Here is a 10654-nt window from a genome sequence, read left to right on the forward strand (position 1 = left end):
TCAGGAGAGGTCAGTGGGATGTGAAAAAGGTCCTTGAGTGTGTGGATGGGAGGGGAAAAGTGAGTTAATTAGCTCATACTTTCATAATGGCATGTGGTGCTCTTATCCCTATAGATCCCTAAAGAGCTCTCCTCAAAGCTCTGGGTAGCACATGTAATCCTCACAGCTGAGAAGTGAGTCATCACACATGCACGTGAACACACACAGACATGCACACATACACACACACACACACACACACACACACACACACACAATTTGTTTTATTATACCAGTGAAGACTTTATGTTTATTCCATAACCCTCTCCCCCTACCCCTTGCTACTTGTGTGGGCATGCTGACAATAATGGCGGTACTACATGGGTGGTGGCTCTTCCAGCTACTTAAAAGCTTTGTGCTGACAGGTGTTATTCACTTGTCTAAAAGTTCAATTGATTTTAACTTTGAGCACTGATTGAATACATCACTGGCAGTCACACTAGATAAAGGAATGTCATCAATGTACAAATGCAGTCACACATACTCAGTCTTAAGCTTGGGCACGGCTTTTCCAAAATTAACTTCATTTCTTACTCTTCAGTAGTTTGGGGCCTGAACCCTACTTCCTGTATGGCTATTGTGGCTACGCTTTTAGCCACAAGTGCTGGAGTTGTCTTGCTATTGCCTGCTTTCTCTTCCTGCCTGGCAGTTGTCCTCCATGTTTCCCGTCTCTGACCACCTCCTGACCATGCCCCTTAGCCACTGGTCTCTGCCAGGTTGTCTGTTGCACAACCCAGCCTTAGAGTCCTACCTTGCTGTTTTGGTTGTCTGTTCTGACTGACTGCTTGTTAATGAACTCTGCTTTGCTTTTTACCTTCCTTTAAACTTTTTAACACCATTTAGCTGTCCTCTACCTGTTTTATTGAGCCATTACATTTTATTTGATGTTTTTTTTGCTTATTTGTGAATTTGCCAATTTATGTAATATTTTATATTTTTAGATAAGACCCAGATCAGCAAGCCACGAATGAATTATTTTACTCACAATATTCCCCTAAATATTTGATCAAATTTAACCTATTCACGTCTGCCTTCTCAAGGGAGAAGCGCTGACACAGGAAATATCTTTTTTCCTGTTCCTATTCCGCCTGTCCTGCCGATCAAACCCCGGCACCGCCACTTTCACCTCGGCTACTTCAAACACAGGCATCTCTGGAAGTAATGTAGCACAACTGAGCAAACACCATCGTCATTGCTGGCCGCGGCGTCTCTTTGTGGCCACACACACACACACACACACACACACACACACACACACACACAGACAAACATAAAATGTGCATAAATGGGGCCAATAGCATAGGAAATTAGAGTGTTTGGGGTAGAGCATTCGGTTAACAAGGTAAACAGTGCTGGGGGTCACTGTGGGGTAATAGTGCTGTTTATCAGGAGGGACAAACCTGGTTGTCTGTAATGAGATTAAGACAGATGGGGAGGAACTGGTGGAAAAGATAAAGCATGTTGGAGGAAGGGGAAGACTTTGCCTCAACTAGGAGGTTAATCTTCAAATGCAGACACAAAACAAAAGAGGATGATTTTAAAAGGCAAAGAGAAAAAAAGATGTTTCTTGGATAAATCCTTTGCTCTCCCTTTCTACTAAATAAAATGATTGCTCTGTGGGCATCTTGGCTTGCCACAGCAGGAAAAGCACAGGTGGAACATTAATGACGACTGTGTTAGACTTAAATGTTCCAGCGAGCCAGCATGCACCACACCAGATCCCCGAAACTGGCACGCATTCATGGAACACAGCTATTTTTAATGTGATTAATTATCAAAATGTCTGCGTGAAAAGGATTACTGAATACTTTTATTTTTCAAATTTGAAAGATTTGAACCGGGGGTGAGGCAAAGGTCAATGCTGCAAACCCTCAGTGCTCTGAGTGTGGTTTGCATATTCTTTCAAGTTTCTTTCAAGTGCTCCAGTAATGACATGCAAGTCAGATGACCTGAAGCTCTAAAATGCTGCAAGGTGACTTTAAATAGATATTAACAGCTAGTCTTCACTCGTCAGCCTGTAACTTTTCCCCACATTTATATAACATAGAGTAATGTTTGTCTTTTCTGTAGCCCATAAAGATGCTGGTGCTTGCTTTGACTGCTGCAGCCATGCAGCAGCTACGATCAAAATGGTGAAAGAAATACATATATATTCATGAATGATTACATTCATCAGTGTTGTTTATTCTCTGTCCGCTCATCGTGTCATACTGTATTCACCAATGTTTGGCTTTGTAGGATGTGAAGTCTCACAGAAGAACTGCGCTGAGAGAAAAAACATGAACTATAGAAAAATGGAGCAGAAGAAGCCCCAGAACTGTGGTTTGTCATTTGTCTGCTGTCCCTTTATTCGGTGCTGAGGTTGTGAAATTGAGGCAGACCCTCCATTTATGTAATTTGTTTCATCTTGTGCAGCAACATTCACCCTGTGGTGCTAATAAAAACTTTATAGAGTATTATATTGAAACATTTACAATGAAATGTAATCAACACAAACAGTCCTCCTTGTTAAAGTGCAATACATTATTAAGTGCCTAGTGTTATGCCAAGTCTAAATGAATTGTGTGTCAAATGAATCAACACCTTATCAAGTTGCAGGATGAAAATAACAATGGGCAGAGTGTTATTGGGTTGGTGTGAAAACTGTTTGGGTTTGGATCAGAAATGTAAGAGATGAAGCACCCAACACCCTCAACACCCTCTCTCCCTTCCTCTTCTGCCGCTTCTGTTTCATTTCATTACATTATTTTTACCTCACACTTCCTTTTTCATTCTCTCCATGTCTCTCTCTCCTTCTCACTCTGCTACCCTCTTTTTATGCATCCTTTGTCTACCTTTCTCTGTCTAGAGCTATTGTCTCTCTCTTTCCGCCTGCAGCGTGGTTGTATGCTAATCTGTCGGAGGAGGAGTGCAAGGTGTGTTGGATTTAATCATCCTGAGGGCTGGCTGGGTGGCTGCTGGAAGCTCGTCTGCTGGGACTAATTGGAACAAAACGCTCCCTTGTTCTGAGAGAAAAAAGACAGACAGAGAAGGATAAAGACAGAATCATGTCTGCAGCTGCAGGTAATTGAAGGAGTGTGGTAAGAAGGAAGTAAGAGATGTGGTAAGCGATGGAAAGGATTATCTGTGTGTGTGTGTGTGTGTGTGTGTAACTTAACTTATAGTATGTACAAATGTGAGAGTGACAAACAAAAACAAGTGTTTATATGTACAGTATATATATATATATAAATTTCCTTTGCATCCACCCCCCCACCCCCCCCCCCACAAAAAAAACCAAAACAAAAAACCCAAGACAACATTTAAGCCCTCTGACATACTTCAGAAAACTCTGGTCTGTCTGTGTGTGTCTGTGTGTGTGTGTCTTGAGCACAAATACCTGTAGGTGCAGCGGTGCATGTCCTGCAGTGAGACATTAGCGAGTTCTCGGCTGGTAGATGTGATTAAAGGAGAGGTGTAACTCTCCTCTCTCTCTAACTCTATCAGTGCCACTGTAACAACTGCAGCTTTCAGTGCTATTCTAGTGTCACTTTGCCCTTTAAGATGCCTCTAAGTGGATTTTGATGCAGTGAAACAGATCATAGAGACCTGTTCTCATCTCACTAATGGAATTACTGTTTTGTGGGACACAACAAAGGGCAAATTATCCCAACCCCACGGGCTTATCAGAGGCAATATTTTATTTTTATCCTAACGTGACGCACAACTAAGCAGCTGTAGAAACATTCAAAAATATTTATGAAAATTGGTGTGTGTAGACTGTTTTTCTACACTGCATTTTGTCATGCCATGGCTGGAGTCCATATTGACCTTTTATTAAATATTAGATATTGGCTACAATTATTGTCATCAATCACCTTCAGTCTTATAAGAATCCCTCAGCCCTTTAGATGACATGTAATAGATTACATGTTATATGTGAGGACACAGAGACATGAGTTTTATAATTCAAAATAAATTTTCATCTACTGCTTCTTACCCAATTAAAATGTTAAAATTTTATAATTTCCTTTTTGCACAGTTAAAATATATACAATTCACTATCTTAATATCCTAAAGTTGATATTTGTAAGTTTTGTTAACATGCTACGTAGCCAGTGTTAGCATTAACAGCTTCATTCCTGTACTCACCAAAAGCTGTTTCAAGTGGTAGAAAGCGACACCAGTGTGAACTCTTATTTTGCTTCTATGTCTATCACTTCTTTTCTTCTACTTAAGTTAGCATGCTAACCAGCTAGCTCTGGCCCAGTTGGCCTGTCTCGTCACTTTCCCTGAAGAAGAAGCGCTGCTCACAGGACGCATTAACCTCTTGTCTTGTAAATACAGTGACGGCTGAGGCTCGAGCAAGGCTGGAAAGTAAACAACTGTTAATGCTAATGTCGGGCTACGCAGCAATAGCAAAACTTACAAATAGTCCCTATATGCATATACACTTGAAATACCAAGCTATGAGGTTTCGTGGGCAACTAAGGGCATTTTCACACCTATAGTTCGTTAAGCACTTAACGAGAGTCAGGAATGAGGAAGTTGTGCAGCTGCCGTCGCTCCATTCGTTTCTGGTGCCCCCGCTGCCTCACTTCGGTGGCAGTCTAACAGGTGATTCCTCAAATTTGCTGTTGCTGTAGAGTGAGACTGCACTTTTTATATTGTCAGCAAACAGCCTTATCTTTGGTGGTAATTTCATCAAGTACAGGAAAGAACCCAAAATACCTCCACACACCGCTTCTCATTTTCTTCAAAGTCGTGATTATCCAATTAGCATTGCTTCTCCTGCTCCATTTTTATCTATTGGCTTAGATCACTGATAGCTCAATAGGGCAGCAATATGTCAAGCTGGTATGAATTTTAAAAATGCCCTTTGTTGGACCACAGGCTGAAGTACTTCAGACACGCTGATGCACTGATAGGCTGTAAAGTTTGAATTCGATCAGGTCACAACTGCCACACGTTTTTCTTTTTTTTTTCTATATTCAGATAGAAGCGACAGCCCTGGTAAGTACAGCCACAGCCACTAACTGAAGACAAGAGGTAAACTCCTAGCTTAACTGGGCAAGTAATTATTTAAGAATAAAATGTAACACGCTGATGGCATTATTTAGCATTGCGTCAATTGTCAAATGATGATAACATGTACCTTATGTGCCAGACAAGAGAGTGGTCATGGTACATTAACTTGTATGTGTCTATCTGCTGAGTGAAATTAATAAAACTGCTGCTTATCTGGCTTTGTGATAGTTCGGGTTATTTGCCGTGGGGTTGTAAGAGGTACTTATCTATAGTGAGCGTATTACCTGTGGTGGATTCGGATCAGCGCGCTCCCCTTTAAAGAAGCAGTCGGAAGCACTGTCACAGAGGCTGAGCAATGTGCTGCTGTGCACGGGGCCACCCGCAAAAATGTGTAAATGCCCACAGAAAAAAGCTTGTATCAGTTGAAGTGTGCACTATATTTAGAATATTTCCGCTGCTTTATCTTGCCCTCAAACAGTCCTTTCCTTTGGAACAACTGTGTTCCTGCGCACTGATCCGAATCTACTGCAGGTAATACACTGACTATAGATAAGAACCTGCCATGACCCCACATCAAATAATCTGAACTATCCCTTTAAGAAATAATGGATGCGTGTGTGTTGTCTTCAACTCAGTGTAGTATAAAGAAGTTCATATAAACTGGGGGCAAAACAATTGACTTTAAGCAAAGTGATCATGGTGACAGCTGCATTCTCTCATCCCTCCTCCTCTGCATCTGACTCCACTGTTTCATTCCTGATATTGTGTATCCATTTTCTGTTCTTCCAGACCTGCCCACCAGTTGTGTTCAGTGTATCCTCCTGAGCCCATCACCTGAACCACTCACCTGTCTTCACAGCTGCTCCTCAGTGCCCACCTGGCCTCTGTTTAAATACCTCTTGACCAGAGTTTGCCAACATAAACCCAGCAGAAGAGGAAAAATGAGAAGAAGGCTCCACTGTGAGGAATTAGAATTTTCTCACACTCCTACTTAGTGACTGGCATTCCTCTTGAGAGGTACAGAAATGTGACTGCCAGCCCTGGTGCCTGTATAACCTACAGTTATAAATATTAAATATATTAAAATGATACACCAGTTACACATCAACCCTTGAACTGACTGCAACATTTTGCAAGTCTATAGCTGCTAAGAAAATAGATGTGCAGGTAAAGGTAAATACAGATTTAAAAGGAGTGAAGCCAAAACATCCAAGTCCACCTGCGTGAGAGCACCTTGAATACTGACATGATGACATGACAGTGAACTGTGCCACATCCCCTCACTGCTCATAATTGCTCTCTACTTGCCTTTAATTAAAAGACATAATCCCATTAACAAGCAGAAATAGGATTAATACTGCCTCAGACTCCAGCTGCTGCTCTGTAATGAGTGTGTGTGTGTGTGTGTGTGTGTGTGTGTGTATGTGTGAGTGAATGTGTCTAGTCCCCTGACTCAGCCATATCACCAGTACCACATGGGTGATGTGAGTGAGAGGAAAAGAAGAAGAAAGAAGGACAGAGGGAGCGAAAGGCAGATTGGAGAGAGAAATCGTCATGTGTGGAACTGAACAGGTAACTGAAAGAAAACCAATTTTCAGTCCAGTGGCTGAGCTGCTTTTGAACAATTTGCACTGCAAATTCTCATTGGAAACTTGCGAGTGGATGTATAAATAGTGCATGCTGGAAGATATTTTGTGTCCACTTGAGAAGACAAGACAATAATCAGTAATAACAGTAATTACAAATTTGTAGACAGAAAAGGGTTCAAACAGAGAGACACGGCGAGAGAGAGAGAGAGAGAGAGAGAGAGAGAGAGAGAGGGAGTGGTTTAATGAGAGACGAACGTGATGAGAGGTCACAGTCCACAGAGAAATCCTCCCTCACCGCTGAGCTAAAGGTGAGAAACAATGACCGTGAAAGCATGACATGCCAGCACAACACCACTATTGTAGAAATAACAAAGGCTGACGCTGAGCCACAAGGATAAGAGGACACGGTAACAGGGGAGCGTTCAATGTTCCTGAGTCGATTATGTTGTTGTTGCCTCACAGCAACGCCTCCCTACATCTGTCCTGTCCTCTAATGTACCTCTCACAAGCCAGCATCATCCGTATTCTCACGTCTGCTCTGTCATTATCGCATTTTCTGCATCCCTCACCATTGTTGTTGGCAATTGGGAATAAAACATGACGCTTCCAATGTCCTTATCCTGCATGTTTCCAGATAAGACTTTTTATTTATTTATTTATCTATTCTAATCATTGTAAAGAAGAGTAATCAAGTAAAAGACAAACAATTAAAGCTTTGATGGTAAAGTTTAAATGCAGATTCTCTCATAACAAATATTACTGTAACGTTTCCAATCATTTTCGGTCATTTGTTTACCAATGAGAAATATGTACAATACAAGCCTCATCTGGTCTTAAGAAAGAGCAACGCTCAGTGAAGAAATCACCATGGGAGGATGATATTTTTCAAAATTGTTGTTCCTGGATTGAAGGAATAAGTCATTTGATTGAATGTTGAGCTGTTACTGAATCTCGCGCTTGATTAGCAGCTGAAAAGAAAACTAAATTGTAGCTTTACAAAGTCACTCAGTGTACTGAAACTAATGAAAACTGAGTGACCTTGTGTATCATTTTCCATGGTCATCTACTGGTCAGTATGCCAGCCGCCAGCTCTGTCAGTCTGTCAAGTGTGTGTGTGTGTGTGTGTGTGTGTGTGCTTGATGTGTCAGGGTTTGAACCAGTGAGTGGTAGAGTTCAGAGGGCTTGTCTGTGCTCTCTCTGTGGGCTTCTCTTTGACAAGACAGTAAAGTGACAGCGGCAAAGCACAGACACATCACTGACAACTAAGGTTAGACTGATAAATGGGGACCTTTACTTTAAAACTGGAGATACCTGTCACTAACACCGCCATTAATACAACGAATGTGCTGCAGTTTGATTAATTGCACACTTTGACTAAATCAATACTACACCAGTCCTCTTGAAACCCTTAAGATGATTCTAATGTGCCATTATATGGATGCCAATTTTTGATCAGTATAAGTACTAGATAGCCTAAGTACCAGATACCTGAAACTGTTTTGCCATGAAAATGGTCAGATGAAATATATATTTATGTTTTAAAATGTCAGCTATCGACAGCTTGAGTCCAAAAATCTTGGTATCAAACCCCAGGCTTCAGGACATCAGTGAGCGAGCTGAACCCTGGGAGTCACAGAGAGATTAAACCATCATAACTTCCATGCTGACAGAGTCTTAAAGCAGAGAGATCAATCGTCTCTGCACATACCACATCCAACACAAGCTAATACTTTATCCTAGCCTCCACTAACTCAGTTTTGTGTGCGCGTGTTTGTGTGTGTGAGGATGTAGTTTTGGAAATGGTCAAACTTAAAGCTACCCTGTGGACCTTTTTTTACCGCTGACACTGTAGAGAAATGTATTGTTTACCTGGTGCCTATATTGTTTGTTATGTGTGCTACATTAATATGAATGAGAAGCAAATGCACAGCAAAACTCTGCTGGCAGTAATGCATGCAGTAAGAGCACAGAAAAAAACAAAACAGCACAAGACCACAAGCTGATGTAAACAAACTTTAATAGAGCAGAACAAGTGTATTACACATGTTATATTGAATGTAGCCAAAAGTTTGTTTACAGTGATGCCATAGGCAATTTCCTGGCCAAAGTATCACTATCAACACTAAATCTGCAGCACGCACAAATGAAATACCTGCAAGAGTGAGTGTGAGGAACATTTTATTTGTCAAACTGTCATTTGACACTTGTATGATGGGATGTGAATTAAATCTCAAGGTTATGTAACAGCAAGAGAAAGAATGATTCTTGCACTTGGCTGACTCTTAACAGATAAGAAACAGAGACACTTGAGATCGCACAAAACCTGCAATAATAATGTTCTGCTGTGAGAAGGAAAGAAGCTTAGATGATAAAAAAAAGTGGAAGAAATACCATAATAAGCTGATCACTCATATCAGGTCCTAAAATCTTTCAATAAAACAAGACAACCTGCTGACAGGGCAAGTCAATTCTGCTCTGAAACTGAACTCAAAGACTAACTGGCGAATTAAGTGACCTGATTAGAGTCATATATTTGCAATGGAAATAGGCTTTATAGCATAAGAATTCACAAACGCACCAGAGAAACAAGGTGTGAATGACATAGGGTCAAATACAGTCGGTCATGATAAGAGCTTCATACAAATCCCTGCGAAGCATAACAAAACACTCTCAAAAGTCTAATCTTACAAAAATGGAAATGTGGCCACATTAGTGGATGACTGGGATCACATACTGCCACTGATGTGGAATAAAGACTGATAAAAGGTTTGGTTAACTACTTCATGATTTCCAGTCTGTGATTTTAAAGCCCCTCCAACCACACAGTACTTTCTGAAAACCATGATGACATTCAATATTCTCTTGGAATACAACTGGCTCCATACAGTTGTGTGCAATGAATTTACCCTTATATGGATTTATTTCAGCCTGAGAGGATTGTAAACAGTTCTGTAAGTTAAGTATGTGTCAGCTGAGTTGAGGTTGGATTGCCGTTCTTTCATACCACTTAAGCTTGCGTCTCTGCTGTGACTGACATGATGGAATATATATCAGTGCATGTCAATGCAAAGCCTGGAATATGAAATGGAAAAAAATGCCTATGCTGTCTGCATAGAAATGCAGCCACACTGTAAGGCCCTGACATAGAGATTGCATAACAGCTCATACATAAAACATTAAGCTATGCATATGCAATGCGCACACAGGCAAGCGGGCATATGGTGTAACCTCCTATTTCCTTTTTTTGCCCTGCCAAGGAGCCACAAGTCCATCATGGAGCCGAGTGTATGCGCTGTATGTGCATTCTTGCCCTTATGTGCACATGTTCATGTCAGACGATGTGCCCTTCTTGGAGAGCAGCTTAATTGGAAAGTTTTTCTCTCCCTCACCCTCTTTCTCAATCTCTCTCCAGCTCACGTTTTCTCTCCACCTCATCCTCTCTCCGGACCAAAGAGGAAGCCCACAGAGTCAGTTCAGCACATGTTCATCAAGTCAAGGTTTGCAGAGGACTCATAGGAGAGAGGATTATGATTTAGTTGGCTGCAGTCCGAAGGCAATAGCATGGGGGCGAAGACGCAACCAGGATCATGTTTGCTTTTAGCACAGCGCATGTGAGCTGATTAAAAAAGAGAAAAAAAAAAAGGGGGGGGGGGGGATTAAAGGCAGCCAGAGTTTCCTTCAAGTGTTTCTTGTAAGTCACTTTGGTGTCTTTTGCACAGATAATGATGACACACAAAAAAAGTCCACGAGAGGACTTTAAAACTTCAGGCCATTCGAGCTTAGGTTTAGGTTGGAAGGACACTGAAAAAAGCTTGACAATCATTAAGTGGGAAAAACTTCAAAGTGAAACTTTGAAAAAAAAAAAAAAACTACAGATAGTTTTGGGGATAATTATAAAACTTAGAGCTGAAATTTGCCCCATTTTTCCATGCACCCGATATCCAGAATCTTCCTCCTCCTCCTCCTTGTCCTCGAGTTCACCTCTCCGGCTTGTTTTTCCCAAGCTGTCCTCCTCGTTA

General features: G+C 41.3%; 1 long non-coding RNA gene across 1 annotated transcript; it reads left to right on the forward strand.

Moving 5' to 3' along the window:
• The first annotated feature begins 4890 nt into the window (after positions 1 to 4890).
• Positions 4891 to 10212, forward strand: LOC139624752 (uncharacterized). The gene is made up of 3 exons (XR_011691800.1): positions 4891 to 5031; positions 5836 to 6618; positions 10048 to 10212. It is a non-coding gene; the product is annotated as an uncharacterized lncRNA (long non-coding RNA).
• Positions 10213 to 10654: the final 442 nt, after the last annotated feature.

Source organism: Trachinotus anak, unplaced genomic scaffold, assembly GCF_046630095.1.
Source record: "Trachinotus anak isolate AG129_WGS33_773 ecotype Australia unplaced genomic scaffold, CSIRO_AGI_Tana_v1 ptg000001l, whole genome shotgun sequence".
Classification (NCBI taxonomy): Eukaryota; Metazoa; Chordata; class Actinopteri; order Carangiformes; family Carangidae; genus Trachinotus; species Trachinotus anak.